The 18,354-nt window shown below is 39.0% G+C and overlaps 1 protein-coding gene across 3 annotated transcripts in view; it reads left to right on the forward strand.

Annotated features, from left to right (window-relative positions):
* Positions 1–3,560: 3,560 nt before the first annotated feature.
* LOC111875642 overlaps positions 3,561–18,354 on the forward strand; it is a 70,660-nt gene continuing 55,866 nt past the window's right edge. For all 3 annotated transcript variants that reach the window (XR_002844763.2, XM_023872039.2, XM_033750160.1), the window contains exon 1: positions 3,561–3,793. The gene's annotated coding sequence lies outside the window, so the exon portion shown is untranslated. The remainder of the gene's footprint in view (positions 3,794–18,354) is intronic.

The following is an 18,354-nucleotide window of genomic DNA, read 5'->3' on the forward strand; positions in this document are numbered from 1 at the left end:
GGTTAAAATTCGCTGGACCGTGCTCCATGAGATGTTCGTTTCCTCAGAAAGTTAGTCAATGGTCTTTCGACGATCTTCAATTTCACGCACACTCTTTGTTCCTTCTGGTCGGCCATCTCACTAATCGCCAAAGAGTTGAAACAGGAACGCACACAACAGAGCACCACAGACAAACCACTTAACTCAGACTGATGCCAGCTCACTAACAGTCGCGGGAGACCCCCAGCTAACACCACCTAGCAGCAAACTCATAACTACAAAGCATGCGTGCGCAACAGGTCGTTTCCGGTTATTTTTGGGTCGCCCCTCGTATGTCCTTTAAATCCTGTGGTACTGTGGCCAGATTTGAACTCAAGGATAAAGAAAAGAATGTGATGCCCAACCAGCTGAACTACATGCATGCATAATTACAATAGTGCAAAACACAGCCAATAAAGTTTACAATGTGCCATGAATATGTTTGAAGACAGTCTTTACTGTTCAACACTAAACAGGTCAGAGTAGCAGTAAGCTTATATTAGGAAGATGTTTAGTTAAAATCTTGGCTGGCATACTAGCTATTCTGATTGAGTTTGTGTGTGATTTTCCTCAATCCCTCCAGGCAAGTGGCAGGATAATACCTCAATTAGGCCGCAGCCCTTTCTTCCAAATCCTCTCCAGTTCTTTATTCATCAGTCCTACTATTTGAAGCTATATAGCCTGAGATACTGTCAGCATCTTAAAATAAGCCACGTGAAAGTTGCTGTTTAACCTTTCACTATTATCCAGGCTGGACTGGATACATTAAAAAATAAGAAATGAAAATTTCTGTCTCCTAGAGTCTGATGTGTAATCTTGTGAGTCACAACCAATGTTTTAGGGGAATTATTCAGAGTAGACCACTCTGATGATACAGACAACACATTCCACAAAGTATTGGTAACAGTGTGTCAGACTGAATGATATCATATCCCACAAGATAGAAATTTTCATAGTGACGTCCGTGGTAACCTCAAATCTCATGTATTAAAAAATATTCCAGCTTGTACAAGGTTTCCTATCTAAAGGCATAGTGTAGAATAGTTGAAGTCCAGACATTTTATGTTTGTAAGGAGTATCTGTAAGGTGTGAATGACCAAATTCTGTGCCTAAAAGCTGTTGATTTATGTCAGTTGAACTAATGTATCATAATAGCAGAATTTATATGTATTAAATCTTTCCAGTTTTAATACTTTATTGCAGCAAATTTATAACAGCCATAGCATTACTTTGTGTCTTGCCATTAGTAGTGATACCACTAGTCAGAGTGTTATCAGGTCATAATAATTAATAGTTTAAAGGCTAAAATGAATCTATGTAATATAAAAAACTTCAGTTATACCTCACAGGAAACACACTTTGTGTCCAGTACAGAGACCAGCAGGTTAATGCTGTTAAGGAACTAATTGCTGTTTGTTGTGAGAATCATAAGAAAAACATAAATACACTATGTGGTCAAAATGCATAATTTTTTCGTGTTAAAGCAGGTGGTACCTATAGTAACCACTTTGCTTTAAGGGGTTAATTGTTTGAGGTGGTATTTGATTAACCTGTGGATACAGTATAGAAAGACTGAACAACTACATACTGCCAAAACCTCCAAGAGATACGAATGATATCCTTCCCATAACCTATACTGTGCACTGTTATTGCATTAGCAGCTAAATAGTACATTATTCTTTTTATAATGTTTACTGATATTTTTTAGTTAAATTGTATTGTTAGTGTGTTATGCATGACCAATGAATTGATTGTCCTCTGAGTAATAATAATGTAGTTTTATTACCTTAACTTGACATCTACTTAGGAAAAGAGATAAAATTATTTTCTAGTTTTCGATTACCTGAAAGATATTGCTAATACTGTATAGAATGTTCTCCTGTCAGGATGTGTATCTGTGTATTTCTGTACAATGAGAATTCTTTTAAAATCATAATAAAAGTGAATTAAAGTTTTTACACATTTATGAACTGCAGACAATTCAGACATTTGTTATTTTAAATTTAATTTTGAAATGTTTTATTGGTGTAATGCTTACTATGTGTATCCGTAATGAAGAGAGTTCCAAGAAGATCCAGTCTCTCTGTAAGATTGAATTTCTGATATCACAATATAAAACTAGATATGTAGTTTTCTTAAGGAATATATACCACCAATCAGATAACCAGGAATATTGGGAGCATTTTAACGAACTGGTCTCAGTAGCAGTGAGTCACCAGTTTCAGCTTTAATGTAGTGTGAAGAAGTGGTTAAATACATTCTGTGAACCTCTTTCAGTTACAGAGAAGAAAGAATGAGCTTTAAAATTCTGTTGAAGGGAAACAAATGATATTTATATTTCTATGAAGGAAAGAACTAATTTAATTTTTAAATTTGAGGTTCTGACAGCAGAGGCTTTGAAGAGTTCTGTCTTCTAGGCTATAACAGTGTGTAGACTAGTGCAAGTCAGCCAAGCTCTGCTTGCTGCCTGCATCATGCTAGTTTCTTGTTCAGTTTACTTTTCATCTGTGAAGATAAAGTCAGTATCTTCCTCCAAGACATCAGTTTACTTTTGCTTGAGTACACAGTGTTATGTCACAGAAGACAGAGTTCTTCATCTCATTTAACAGATCATTATTCTTGTGCTTAATTACAAAAATAGAAGTCATAGCTCAGTTGGTTAGGTCTGTATGGCAGTCACTATTGCAGTACTGTTGGTGGGATTACTACATGGACAGTCTGAAGATATTAAACAAAATGATCCCCAATTGTCATATTTGATACAGTTGCATGTTTTATACTGTATTTTTATTCATTTCCTCATATACTGATGGTAAAGATAATTTTGTCCTTGTTCTTAGTTAATTAAGCACTATGCCATGAAGACATGGGGTAGTGGAGGTATAGCTCCACCACTATTGACTTCAGTACTGTGTACTGCTTTACCCCAAGAGAAATTGCCACCTGTACGCATTACATAGGAAGCTGGGTGGGCCTCAAGAGACACTCTAGATGCTGTGGAGAAGAGAAAAATCTTTCCCTGCTGGGATTCTAGCCCAAGCCATCCAGCCTGTAGCCCATCACTGTGCTGACTGAGCTATCCTGACTCCCCATAAACCAATGACAGACATTAAATTTAAATGCAAATATTATGTTGGTATATGGTCCATTCTTACTACTTTATAAGAATTTTTATGATGAAGAAGCTGTGGAGAACAGGTAGTAATTAATCTGCTGTAAGGTTGAGGTTTTCACAGCAGTGATTGCTAAAATTGTGGTCTTAGTAGTTGTGATCCATGTAGGCTTGTATGCGGGTACCAATGTTTCAGAACATGCAACCTTATTCTCAATCCAAAATATGCTCAGAAACGTCAGCATTCGTGTTCAAGGCTAGATGGTGTCAACCCCGATGATCCCAGTAGTAGTAGTAGTTGACTTTCTTATCGGTTGGGTTACCGTACCCACCATTTTTCCTGCCGGTCATGATCCATAGATGACAGAACAATATGCATCATTCCATTGTCACCCGCGTTAATAGTATACATTGGTAATCATTGGTTGAAGTTATGTCAGCGTAAATGTCATTCCGAAGAATGTATCCTCCTCGACAAATTATGTTCCTCGGTGGCTGCAAGGGCGGCAATGTATCCAGTTTTGATATCTACTTGGACAGGAGCGGTAGTATGGCGACAGTGTTTTTGTGTGTGGTTTATGGTTAACGTTGAATGATTCGAACTCATTGTTACTAGAGTGATATTAGTGACTATAAATGGTTGCGAAATTGCAGTTTGTTAAAGTAAGTGCAATACTAGTTTTTACCTACAAAAGATAATTTTAATAACAGAAAAATGAAGTTGTACTTTTACTTTGACAAGATGTGAATGAAAGCAATTTCAAAGGTTAAGAAATGAATTTGATGAGTGGGAGCAAAAGGTACAGTTTCCCCTGGTTTAAGTATTACGCTGTGGAGACGTATGGCAGAGCTACGGCCCTTCGGTGCTGACCTAGACGTGAAGGCAACGAGCAAAGACCCTGCTCTAGCAGGACCGAATTTCTTACCAAGGGGGAGGGTTTATATAGTTAATGTATTTTGAGTTGTGGCAGTGAGTATAATGGCAGTCCAACTAGAATCTTAATTCTTTTCACAGTTTGGATTTGACTATGGCTTTTCTTTTTAAGCCAGTATGCATGCTGGCAAAAGGGAAAATCTGATGCTCACCAGGAGCCAAACCTCGGACATACAACTCATTGCCGTTTGGGGATGGGGTTGTATGTGTAATGTACTTTGAACTGTAACGAAATGCATAATGGTCATATCATTTAAAAATCTTGATGTTTTCATAGAATTTAGAACTCACTTGCTTTCTCTGTAATATGGATTTGTCCATGACTTTGTTTTTTCAAACAGTTGATATGTATCCACAAATTTATCGAAAGACCAACGTTGTACTTCTGCTGGTGCATTGTATGTCTTACTCTTCAGGTGAAAACTGAGTGTGAGTTTTCTAGCAATGATGTTTTTAGAAAAGATATTCTGGATTTGATTTATGCTTGTACACTTTTTTATAATAAGGTATATTTAGTGTATGAAAATAAGTGAACTTTGTACGTCACTGCTTTGAAACACTAACAGTCATGTATACATATATATATATATATATATATGTGTGTGTATGTGTGTGTGATATATATGACTACGTTTCACAGGAACATGTGGAGAAATATTTATTTATGTACTGTTTATTAATGAGGCATCAAGAAAAGCTGAAATCTTTATCAGATCAAGGAGGATGAGTTTGCAGGAACATGTGGCAGGGTTGAGGGAAATGGGTAGTGCACAGAAGCTATGTCTCACATGAATGGATGAGACTATTTGAGGGACCTAAACATAGATTGCAGGGTAATATTAAAGCAAATCTTAAAGATAGAGGATGTAAGGTTACAAAATGGATTCATCTGGCTCAAGATGGGATCTTGTGATTGTGGTAATGAACTTCAGTGTTCCATAAAAGGCAGGAAATTTCCTAACCAGTTAAGTATAGCAGCTATCAGTTTCTAAAGGGATATACTCCATAGAGTTAGTATTAGTGGAGAGAATTAATTCACTTAGCTCAAACAGTGAATTTACTGGCTACAGACTGATAAGTTGGTACTCCTGAGAGATTTTTTTTTTTCTTCATGACTTCCATACTAGGATGGGGCCTGCCCAGCCTCCTATGCAGTGAGTACTGAAGGGTCTGCACCCAGAATAAAGCAGCTGGCGAATCAAACTGACCATTCACTACTGCTCAATACCGAGATCTGGAATACATGGAGATAGAGTGTTTTTACACACTTCCTATACACCCTCATGGTGTAATGCTTAGGCATAGGAAGAGTGGGACAAATAGTCATCAGTCACACCCAGAGAGTTGAACCATATTTTAACATAATTTGTCAACTTTCAATTAGTGGCAGAATTTCTTTGCAGTATTTTCTGGTCTGTACTGTAGCTGCATATCTACCAAAGTATACAATTTGTGAGTTTATAGGCTTCATATTCCTGGTACTCATTTCTGTTAGAGGCTGAGTGAACCCCAGGGCCATATCAAATAATTTTCCTTGGGAGTAAAGCGCAGCCAGCGCGTAAGGGTCAGATAAATATTGTCTTATATTGTAGACTTACCTGTATAAAAACATATACATATCATAACATGTATGAGTGACTGACTATACATGGGGTTTGGATTAGTATTCATTACTACACTTCACAAATCACTGTCGCACACAGACTACTGTTCTCAGTCTGTTACATTCTTCACTACCCATTTATTGGTAGTAGCTTCCAATGATGGACATTCTCCTTATTCTGGGTTCCCAAACTATCCCCATGCCTCAGCTGTCAGCATCTAACTCCAACGGCTCACAAAAACTGAACTGCAACAGTCCTCTAACTGATTGCTCAACTAACTCACTTCACTCCACTGTACTCAAATGCACTGCACTCGCTAACTGAACTGAACTGGGTTGGTCGAGTTATATAACCTCAGAGCGGATCCATAGAGAACACCGCTTGCATCACCTCTTCTATTGTTGCATGACGCGTTCCTCTGCTGCATGTGTACCAGCCATTACCTACCATGCTACAATATGAAGAAGATTTCAAACACTGGCTTGTTAACTAATTCAGTCATGGACAGCTGCATGTGGGAACAAATATAAAATGCTGTGACAACATATTTGAGCCTCATTTGCATGTCAGCAAACTTCTACCAAGTTTATTTATTTTTACTATATAGAGCACAGACATAACATAACATCATCTAAATAATCCAACCTTTCATTAAATTTTATTTTTTTTGGAGACATAAACAAATGTATCATGTTAAGAAAACTGTTCTTTGTCTCTAACTAGATTCCGTAGATGGTCTCTGCCTTTCAAATTCTCAAACTAAAGTTTAAAATTTTGTATGCGTAATACTGGAAGTGGAAGTAAATTATTTCAGGTACGTAGTGATTTTTCATAAATCCATATTTAATTTTATCCATATTTATTTGTAGACCCTTTTAATTAGTGTCTAAAGGAATTTAAATATTATTCTTTAAGTTGTTCTTACCTAATACATTGTCAGCATAAACAGTTTGACTGCTTTGGGCCATTCAACTCTAATACTTCATGATTATCTCTGACTTCACTCATGAAATATTCTGAAAAAATTAAAAGGTATTATCATATACATAAGTTAAACACATACCTTTTTTTAACTGAAAATATTAATTTGATATAACCTATCCCCATGTTGGAGGATCACTTTCACAATATTGTTTCTAATTTCCATTCCTGAAAACCATAATTTCCATTTTGCAACCCATGGCTAAACTGGTGACAAACGACTGTCTTAACTTGAAACCATAACGTTGCTAAGAACCATTTGTATTACAAAGTTATATTGGTTATGTAGGAAACATCAGCTACTGATATCAGGAATATTTGATAATTTCTTGAGGAGTTATGCACGGTGAACAAACGTTTTTCACTCAGGATTTGAATTCTTAATGGACATTTTTTTTTGTTTGAGTTGTTTTATTTTGTGGAGGGCAAGAAATAGAGTGACATTGTAACACTGCTGTTTATCACATACTGCTGAGTAAGGCCCTGCTTGTATCAGGTGTTCCTGACGTAGGTTGTCACAGTTGACCAAGTGCAACTCATTCCATGTTTTTAGGAGAACACGTAAATCCTTTTAAGTATCATGAGAGAGATAAATTAAATTTATACATGAAATTCAAAACAGTGCAACCTGGCTTAATTGCTTCCTTGGAAAAAATTTCTGGTCCCAAGTGGAAACTAATGTAAAATTACCCTTAGTGGACATTATGCGCAGACATAATTGATCAAGTTGCATAATTGTTAATTTATTATTTTTGTAATGCTGTCTGTATAAATTAATACATTTATTTATACATTTATACATTTATACATATTTATACATATATACATATATATATATTTATACATTTATATATTATACATTTAATATATAACAGGTATTATAAATTCTGTTCAGAACCTCCTGTCTTAAATGGATTCAGTATTTTGTTGTATATCTTTCATTTGTTTGCAAACCTTTGATGAATTCATTCAGCACTCTTTGCAGATGAATTATCAATTATATGACAGGTACCTACTGAACAGGACATGTATAAAGTGAATTGTAAGTTCTGATATCTGACTGGACAGTGTGGGGTAGTATTCACTCCTTTTATTTTCTGATCTTCCATTATTACCCACAAGTACAGAACTTCATTCTTACTGGAGTAGCTACAGTACAGTTATGTTCTGTTTTGTTCTGATTTAGTAGATATAAATAGCTGCTGATTTTGGTCATGTGTTGCTGTAAGTTCTGATTTTCATAAATCAGTATTATTCATTAACTCTGTTACTGTATTGCAGGCTGCAGGATTTCTCCCATGATGGCTTACGGAAGCCAGTCTGTTTTTAAATTATATAACCTACTCTGTATCTAAAGCTGGCTTTCCTTACAAAGTGTTTTCAAGATTTGTAAATTTTGCTTCTTGAAATTAAGATTGCAGAATAATTTAGTATGCTTGTGTACATTTTCATGTATATCACATATATGAGAAAGTCAAAGTAGACATCCTTTGAAATTTTCCAGATTATAACCTTACATAATTTTGTTAGCGTAAATATTAATTTTTTATGGGTATTATAAGGCTTAATTATAATGTGTAATATATGAAGCAGAATGTTTGTTTCTGTCTTTGTTTATTCTGAAAGGTGCAGTTACATTTTGAATGATCATTTTTCGCAGAGAAGTGTTTTGATTGGTTGACTTACACCAAGAAGTGTTTTTTTTTTTTAGTGTTCTTGGAGGTCTGATTGATTGTTGCAAAATAAACATAAATAAACAGTAAATTAGTAAATAAATAAATAAATAAAGACCATGCCTGGCCTTATGCAATGCAGAATCAATCAGTGTTCTTGATGAAGTGGCTTGTGCAGTGCTTCAACATGCGTCTTTTAGTCCAAACTAACCTTCCAGTTATTTACATCTATTTTGGCCACTGGAAGAGCCAGTGGGAGTCCAGAAGTTTAAACATAATGAGCGGGTCTAGCAAGATACCCATCATTTCTTGTGGAAACTTCAAAGAACTTCAATGCAGCTGGGTATGTGAAGCTAGAACAGCTTTGGAAAAATGCGTGGAGCTGTAGGGTAATGGTATGGAGAAATAGAGGTGCCCAAATGTGGAGCACATGTAGAAATATAAGGCAAACAATAAAATAAAGTCAGCAGCTTATTTATTGTGGGAAATGGAGGATCGAGGGAGTCGGGATTTCTCAGTTGGTATGGCGACATCTCAGGTTCTATTCCTGACATGGTAAGACCTACCTGATCTCCATAGCATCTAGACTGGTTTAGGGGCTCACTTAACCTTCTCCTATCCAATGTGTACCGGAGGCAATTTCCTCCGGGACGTAAACGGGCTGGGGCATGAAGCTGATCACTCATCTCCATCCATTGCTGAGGTTGGAGCTATACCTCCAATCCCGCATGTCTTCATGGCATATTGCTTAATTAATTAAGCACGGGGACAACTGTAACATTTAATGGAGGATTGAGAAATTTAGATGATCTGACATCCTTATCACCCAGTTTAGGGCCACGCGGTAGCGTAGTTGGTTGAGGCACTATGCTACAAGCCGGAAGGTCGCGGGTTCAAGTCCCGATGTCATTGGATTTTTTTTAATTCACCTAATCATTCCAGCCGCACTATGGCCCTGGGGTCGACTCAGCCTGTAACAGAAATTAGTACCAGGAATATTCTTGGGGGTAAAGGGCGGCCGGCGCGTAAGGCTGACAACCTTACCGCCATCTTTGAGCCGACTGTCTAGAAAATGTGGGAACCTCAACATCTCACAACCCTATGGGCCTCCACGGCCTGTTACAGGGATTCCTTTACATTTTTTATTTTTGTCACCCAGTTTTGATGATGATTACTCATTGTGACGGCAGCAAGTCGTACTTCTAATAGCGGAATCCCAGATCTATAGAACTGTGAGATAGGAAATACACAGGAATAATACTACCACCGTGGTAGCAAAATCTGAAGGTTCTGTACCGTGGATATCTCGGTCAGCCGTTGGATGCGATCCCGAACAAGTTTCAGCGACTTAATGTCTCGCAACCTATCTCTCTAAGAGCCATAATTCCAGCCGCCTGTCTTTTCTGTCTTCCAAATACGTTTCCTAAGAGGTTTGCTTACCAACATTATCCTAGCTGTAGGCGTACAAGGTGAAGTATATACGTCCGGAAGTTTCTAGTTATCTGAAATTGCTCATATCATTCATCTTAGGTCCACATATTTTCTTGAATTCTTTGTCTAGAACACTTCGTAGAAGCAGAACCTAAGCGAAAGGAAAGGCGAAGGGTGGGCGTGATAAGGAAACAGCACAGATGAAAGAAATTTCCCAGCATTTTATGGAACCCGAAGGTTCATTACTGTGTTCACAAGTGGCCGCCACTGGTCCCTGCCCTGTACCAGATGACTCCAATCCATACCATCCCATCCTATTTCTCCAACATCTATCATAATATTATCCTCCCATATACGTCCAGGTCTTCTTAGTTATCTTATTTTTTCTGGCTTTTCAGCCAAAAGCCTACATGCATTCTCCATATGCGTTCTACATGGCCTGCTGTTCACATATTCCTTGACTTGATCATTCTAATTGTATTTGATGAAGAGTACAAGTTATGAAGCTCTTGCTGAAACCTGTTATTACATCCCTTTTCAGTCCATATATACTCAGCATCCTGTTCTCAGATGCCTTCAGTCTATATTTCCCTGAATTTCAGAGACAAAGTTGCACACACAAAACTACAGGCAAAATTATAGTTCCGCGTATTTTAATTTTTACGTTTCCAGGCGGCAGATAATCTACGTACATATATTTTAATCCATTTTTAAGATTCTTTTACGTCGATACAGTATTTCGTTGGTATGTTGGTATGTCGTTATGTCCACAGTTTATAATCATAGTCGTCACAGTTCGAAGTACGTGTATTTTAACCGAAAAGGACCGTTGTAATCCGATAAATAATAAACCATTATATTTTTAATTACTCTGAAACACTTTTTGCTTCTCTATTAATTGGCAGTTTCGCTTCCAGCTTATCATCTGCCCCGGGTGGGTTTGGTTGTTAAGTTAGTTGTGCTCATGGGACTGGAAAGCAGCAAAGTACACAAGGTACAACAAATCCAAGTACTGTGAAATGTGTGTTAATTAATTGATGAATTGATATATTCACTCCAGAATTCGAACAAATTGAGTACGAAACACAAGTCAGTGGATGCTACAGGATACCTGTACTTCATAACGTGAATAATAATAATAATAGTGGTGATGGTAGTAGTAGTAGTAGTAGTAGTAGTAATATAAGATATGTTTGTGAAACGTCGAGGCTCCCACATTTTCTAGACAGTCGGCTCACATATGGTGAGGTTGTCATCCTTATGCGCCGGCCGCCCTTTACCCCCAAGAAGATTCCTGGTACTCATTTCTGTTATCGTCTGAGTCGACCCCACGGCCGTAGTGCGGCTGGAAGGATTAGATCAATTGAAAAATCCAATAACCTCATCGGGATTCGATCCCGCGACCTTCCGGCTTGTAGCATAGTGCCTCAACCAACTACGCTGCCGCGTACCCCCAGTAGTAGTAGTAGAATGCTATGGGCTCGCGAGTCCGACTCGACTCGGGTTCCAATGAGCCAAATTCGTCCGTGTGTGGGACCCGAAGTTGGGAGTCAGCTCATGCGTGTATGGTGAAATTAATCCGAGTCAAGCTCGCCGAGCCGGACTCGCGAGCCAGACTCGTACGTGTACGGGCCCCTTTACAGGTAGTACAGTCAATTTACGTTCGGTGCGTAGGAAATGTCACTGCCTAATAGACTACCTGAAGCGAGGCGTCGCGGTAAAATTACAATGACTCGCCTGGAGGAAGCGAGCTAATCGCATGGGAGCAGAGTCATTCTTGAGAAATTAATAGTCGCTGTGCTGTTGAAAAATATTCACCACCTAATAAATGAATCCGAAGGTTCGTTACAGTGTTCACAAGAGCCCGCCACTGGCCCCTGATCTCTGAGATAATTCAGTCCACAACCTCCCACCCTGTTTCTGTAAGGTCTTTTTAAATATTCTCTTCAGGCTTTCCAACCAAAGTTTCGTATATATGTGTCACCTCCCATGCTACATGACGCGGCCATACAATCCTTCATTTTTAACAATAATGTATGGCGAAGAGTACAAAGTATGAAGCTCTTTGTATGTACTTCTCACCAGACTTCTCCTCTTTCTTCTCTCTTATGTTCAACTAGTCACATTACTCCGTTGTCAAGTACCCTCAGGCGATGATCATCCCATAATATTACAGCGGTGTAACCGTTACATCTGATGTGAACAAAATATAATTTCCAGGATTTGAGTTGTTTGCATAAATGTAGATTTAGGTTTTAGGTTACGATTTGTTTCATGTGTTTGATAGACTGACATAATCTTTATACTCGTAGTTAGGTTCATTCTTAAATCACAAACCAACCAAAATACCGGATGTCTCCACAGCCTGCTTCCTGTTCTGACTTCTATAGTGGATCTTATACAGGATGAATATGAATACTATGTCTTAAAAATAAGTATCATATTCTAAATTTGTAGGCAAGCAGAAACGGTTCTGTAAAATATATGGTCGCAACCGCTTCGTCAGTGAATATGGAAACGGGAGGCACGAGGAAAGAAAAGTAGACAGATACCATACTTGTGTACGTGTATTAGGTGTGAACAGAACGGTATCTGGCCAGATACTAAAGGGTTATAAATGATGCTGAAACGGTCCCCCATTACAGTCAATACGTAAATGAGGTCCAACATTACAATCAATGCATAATTGAGCTCTGATGCGCCAAGAATTCTTGATGTGCTGAAAGACGGCTGACATGTTGCGTATTATTGTCGCAGCAGCTTCGGTGGCATTCCACAGCTCGTCATGCATGTAAACGATGCTCTGCAGATGGTCCCTCAACTATAAGTTGGCAGGAGTGAGATCCGGTAACCGCGGAGGTCAAACAACTGGTCCGTTTCATCCTATCCATCGACCTGGGTAGTGGCTGTACAGACGTGTAGCTTCTGCCGCTGCTGCAGTGCTACGCTGTGCTTCTCCATGCAGTAGTATCATATCAATTCTTCAAATAAATAGTCCTCATTTTGCACCATTCTTCCATGCATAACATGCCTACCGTAGTCAGCAGTGCAACAGCAGGGCATCGGCAGTAATGACCTCGTACGAGTCTTTAGACTGAACAATTGCTTTATTCGTTTTATTGTCCTACCTCGTAGTTGCCATATGCAGTGCTGCCATATCTCGCTAACGAAGCCGCTATGACAGTATCAGTGCGGTCACGTTTTATGTGAATTTTGAAATAGTGCGGTATAAAAATATTATTAAAGTGTAAGTTTATGTGCAAAGTTTGAAATAATGCCAATCCCCCCCCCCCCCAAAAATTGTCAGGAATCAAGTATGTAATTCAAACTTTGTCGTGAATTATGCGAGATCTTCAGGAATGCATCCTCGCATAGAATGTCATCATACTATATTTATATGAATGTTTCTGCTTGCATGTAAAACTCTTTGCTTATACAGGGTGTTAAAAAGGGTTACAGGATTTAAGGGGTATAGTACTCACATAAATGAGAAGAAAATAAGGCCCAGTCAACATACACGGTGTGTCCAGGATCCGTTAGGACTCATTTTTTTAATTTTACCCTGCAATGCCATCTGTTGGCGAGTTGTGGCGTTAAGATTCTTGAAGTTTCCGCTGTGGCTGTCTATAATTTCAAAGCTGCATCATGTGTTCTGACCTTGAATGTAACAGTACTGTTCTGACGCTCGTCTGAAAATGGCGGGTGAACAGAGAGGCAACATAAAATTTTGTTTGAAATTGGACAAAACAGCCGGAGAAGCGTACGAAATTATGAAAAGTGTGTGCGGTAGTGATTGTTTGTGTCACTCTAACATTTTCTATTGTATGCTGTATTTCGTGACGGCAGGGAGGGCATTGAAGACGCTCCACATGCATCAAAGCCGAGAACAAGTTGCACTGAAGAAAATGTGACCGAAATCCTTGCATCAGACAGATATGTTTCTGCAAGACTCATCGAGGAGCTTTTGGGAATGCCAAAAAGTACTGTGCATCAAATTTTGAGCGAGGATTTGGGCAAATGGAAGGTCTGCGCGCGGTTTGTACCGCACGCGCTGTCAGGCGATGAAAAACATGCCACAGTGTAACACTACAAAGACACGTTACGGTCGGCCCAAAGTGATACAAAATTTACCAAATCGATTGTTACTGGTGACCAGACATGGTGTTTTCAATATGAGCCTCTCACAAAGCTGCAGAGTACAGCGTGATTGAGCCCAGAGAAGCTGAAACCAAAGAAAGTGCGCATGCAAAAGAGTTGAGTAAAGACACTGCTAACAGTTTTCTTCGATTCCAAAGGAATTATTCACAAGGAATTTCTGCCTGAAGGGCAGACAGTGAATTCTGATCATTATCTCGGAGTCCTCAGTCGTTTGTGGGCGAGAATTTTTCGAATTCGACCTGAATATCGAGAGCAAGGTTCCTGGTCGCTCCTCCACGACAATGCCCCACCCCACAAATTGAAGATCGTGCACAGTTTTTTGGCCAGAAAAGGAATCACAGTCCCTGATCAACCTCCGTATTCGCCAGATTTGGCTCCAGCAGATTTCTGGTTGTTCCCAGAAGTTAAGTTGGCGATGAAAGGAGACCGTCACGACACCATCCAGGACATCCAAAGGGAATATACCGCAGTTTTAAATGCGATTCCACAAAAGAAGTAAAGTGACTGTTTTCGAAAACTTTTTAATCGATTCCAGCTATGTATTGATTCAGAAGGAGACTATTTTGAATAAAAAGAGTGACATTTTGAAAATAATTCACGTGTTGTATTTTTAATGAACACAGTCCTAACAGAACCTGGACACACTGTGTACTGTGTATGTCCAGAAATCAATGCCTGCTGAGATAAGGGCGAGTTTTGCATTTGACCGGGTGTTAAGATAGCACTGCAGTATGCAAAGGACACAGATTCGATTAGTCATTAGTGAAGTTTGGCGAATAATTTATGGGATAAGATTCTACGTTGTGGATAACGTTCTGCGTAGAGGCGACTTGCATACAGAGAACTTCTATTGGCACGGCTGTACACGTTGCATATCTGCCATTTCCCGAACACAGTAATAAAATCCCATTGCAAAACCACTAAACGGATATCAAATCGATCAGCTATCATTGCCTTTTCCTTAGTAATAACAAAAGTAATGCATGTACTTAGTATATTGAGACAGTCACAACATATGCAAAGGCAAGCCAATCAAATTGTGCATGGCATACACTGACCTTCTCTTAATGCATACTGCAGTGTTATCTTAGTATCTAGTCAAATGTAGAACTAGCTCAGGCATTGATTTCTGAATACAGGTTGACTGGAACGTTTTCGCTCATTGGAGTGTTATACCTCTTTGAAGCCTGTAACACTTCTATTCAACACTCTGTATTTAAGGTATGTAATTAAGACTCATCCAATGTAGACCTATTTATTTCACTGTCTGAATTAAGCGGTCCGTAGCCATCCCTGTCCTCTCTGATTACACAATGCTATTACGCGTCCCGCATTTTGCTTCTTTGCTGACTGAAAATGGACAATGAAGCAAAATTTAGCAAAACCTTGCTCCACATGTCTGTTCAGTGGCTACCGAGGGTAGTTTCCCCAATGGTAAAGTGGCCGGGAGTGTAGCCGATCGCATATTTCTCTGTAATACTGTGGTTAAGAATTCGTGATCTATACCTCCACTGAACCGGTCCAGTGATCGAGATTAGCTCTTTCTAAAGGACCCAATTGAGTATGTGTCTTCCCCCCTCACCGGAGGACGGAAACAGACCGAATTTTCGAAACGTCGCGTTTTCTAATCTCTAGAACACCGGACGATGGGAAATGTCCAGACACCCAGTAATTCTGAATGTTATACACCGTCGTTAGATTTCTTTAGAAACTGCTTATACTTCCACTTCCCCATACGTCTTCATAGCGTGGCGCATAATTAAGCACAAGGACGACTTCACCTTTATTTTCCATTTGCAGGATAAGGCATTTCCAGTTTTTAATAGAACCCTTATCTTTGGCCTCTGGTCATTCGCTACAGGAGGTGAAAGTAAAGTGAGGTATTCTATTGTAACCGATAAAACTCTTCATTACGGTTTTGTGCTGTCATAATTGTGTCACGCTCTGGATCAACATGCCTCTGCGAGGTAGCTTCAGTAGGCTGATGTAATCGAAAACTAACAAAGGACCAGGTTTACACACAGGTCTACATTGTGGATAATCTGCGACTCGTTGTTTCAAGGAAATTAGAAAACAGAAACCATTTTAAAAAATAGTGCATCAGAAAAGTTCCAGACATAAATGTACAATTTCGCCAAGTTTTTGAACAGTAGGTCAGTATCTCTGTAATAGCTCAGAGTGAATGTTTTTAATTAATTTATTTTAGGAATTTCACTACGTGATAAATATTTTATTAGTTGGTTTTATTCATTGGGGGGGGGGGCTGGTGTGTAATAGTATTTTATAACCCACATAAAATATTTAATCACTAGTAACTGTGAAGTTGACTTATAACTAAAAAATAACTTTGTAGCTTATGTTGCATTCTGCACTTGAAGTTTCAATGCCTGTATATTGGGGCACAGTTTAAGGCATTGGAAATATATTACTGGCTTAAGGCATTGGAAATATATTACTGGCTCTCACTGGATATCTAAGAACTACCACTTCAGGAATAAGCCTCAGTCACGCAAGATCAAGCTAAGGAAGTAAATGCTTTATCGGACATCATGGTGGTTTCCATAATGTGATAGCCAATTTCTATATCCCTGCTCACCGTTCTCAGAAAGAGGCGCGTTTTACCATGTTTTCTAAAAGCCATGTTCTTCTAATTTCACTTTAAATCGATTAACTGAAAATAAAAATATAGATGTACACACATACTAGCGTGTATAATACTTCAAATTGAGCAACGAAAATACTTTTCACATCATAGTGAAACACGTTAGTGCCTTTCCTAGAAATTCGCAAGCCGTTAATTTGGCGGTTAGGTTGTGAGATAGTATATTCATTTTTAGTTTCTGTACTTTTTACGTATGTTGTATAAAGAGTGTCTGAACCGGGATAGCTCAGTCGGTATAGCGACTAGTCAGTGAGCTTAACGAGGAATCATGGTTCGATTCCCGAGACGGACAGAATATTTTATTTTCTCTATAGCGTCCAGACCGACTCTGAGACTCTCACAGCCTCCTGTCCAGTGTGTACCGGGGCTGTCTCCCTAGGCGTACAGCTGTCGCAGTGTCAAGCTAAGAACTCGCCTCCATCTAGTGTCAAGGTTAAGAATGCGTGGAGGTGCATGTCCACTTCCCATCTATCTTCATGGCATGGTGCTTAATTAATTAAGCACAAGGAAAACTATATACGTTATAATGAATTTCTCCCATTTGTAGGAAATGTAATGTAGTAAGCAGATTGCGAATGAAGGGTTCGGTCTTAAGGTCTGTTTTCTGATGAAAAATTGTCACTTTTTGTTTATTAACGATCAGTTTTTAATTTAAACCATAAGAGGCAAAACTCAGTTGATTTTTGTACAATGTGACATGAGGAAATCCGTTAAAAATCCCAATTTTATGGCAGTTGAATGCTATTTCTCCAGCTAGCCTAAATTTCTAGAATTCGTATTTGTAGACACTCAACATTTCTGCAAATTTCACCCAATGATAGTGGTGCCCAGGAAGGGGTAGTTGACGTCTTCAGCCCCTGTGGCGCAATTTCAGGACAAAAGGTATTATCTCCTGGGATTCTGTACAGTAATTTGATTAACTCCGTGGAGAAAAATCCTTGGAAATTCTGTCAAATTCCCTGCCTTTTATAGGAATCTTCGTTAATTGACTCTGCTATAAGAAAATACAGTGACACTCCTCCAAAAGACCACCCGTTTAAATGCTCGTATTTGTGTCGCACAGGTTGCGTTTTAGGCCATTTTACTGTAATGCAGCCACTTATTCAGAGACCACCTCTGTCCCAGAGCAGTGACCGTGCCTGGTCGTTACCAAACCCCATCCAAAATGTAGCTCAGCGGGTGTTATTCACACAGCATGAAGACTTCAATCGATTTGTTTAAGTATTGATTCAACACCTATATATATACCGTGTTGAGAATGTAGTTGTGAAAAACAAATTTGAAAACTGTTGCCCAGATTAACGTATGCAGTACATGTATACATATCTGTACATGTTTTTATTTAATTATTAACATTTGGCTTATGGTGCCTACTTTACTATACTACCCACTTTCTCACCCATTCATCCACTGATCCATCCCCTGTTCAGAGGCCACTCACGGGCTGAACGGTCGGTGGTCTTCTCGGAGTTACCTCTAGATGGAGTTTCTTTCACCTTCACAATCTTCAGATGCACTATTAATCCTATACATCCATTCATGCACCCATCTAATGTTTTGGCCTGTTGCAAACGCTAAAACCGTTGGACTGCTGTCCACATGGTTTCGTTCGGTTTAGTAATGCGAGTAACAGTAAGGTTCATTACCTTTATGAAAAGTTGTTACCTAGGCCATACCATAGCTCAGGAGGTTAGTCGCTGGATTCCCACCACTTCGCTAGCGGATCGAGCCCAGGTCAGGTCATGTGGGATTTGTAGTGGACAAAGTGGCGCTGGGGCAGG

This window comes from Cryptotermes secundus, unplaced genomic scaffold (genome assembly GCF_002891405.2).
Source record: "Cryptotermes secundus unplaced genomic scaffold, Csec_1.0 scaffold297, whole genome shotgun sequence".
Lineage (NCBI taxonomy): Eukaryota > Metazoa > Arthropoda > Insecta > Blattodea > Kalotermitidae > Cryptotermes > Cryptotermes secundus.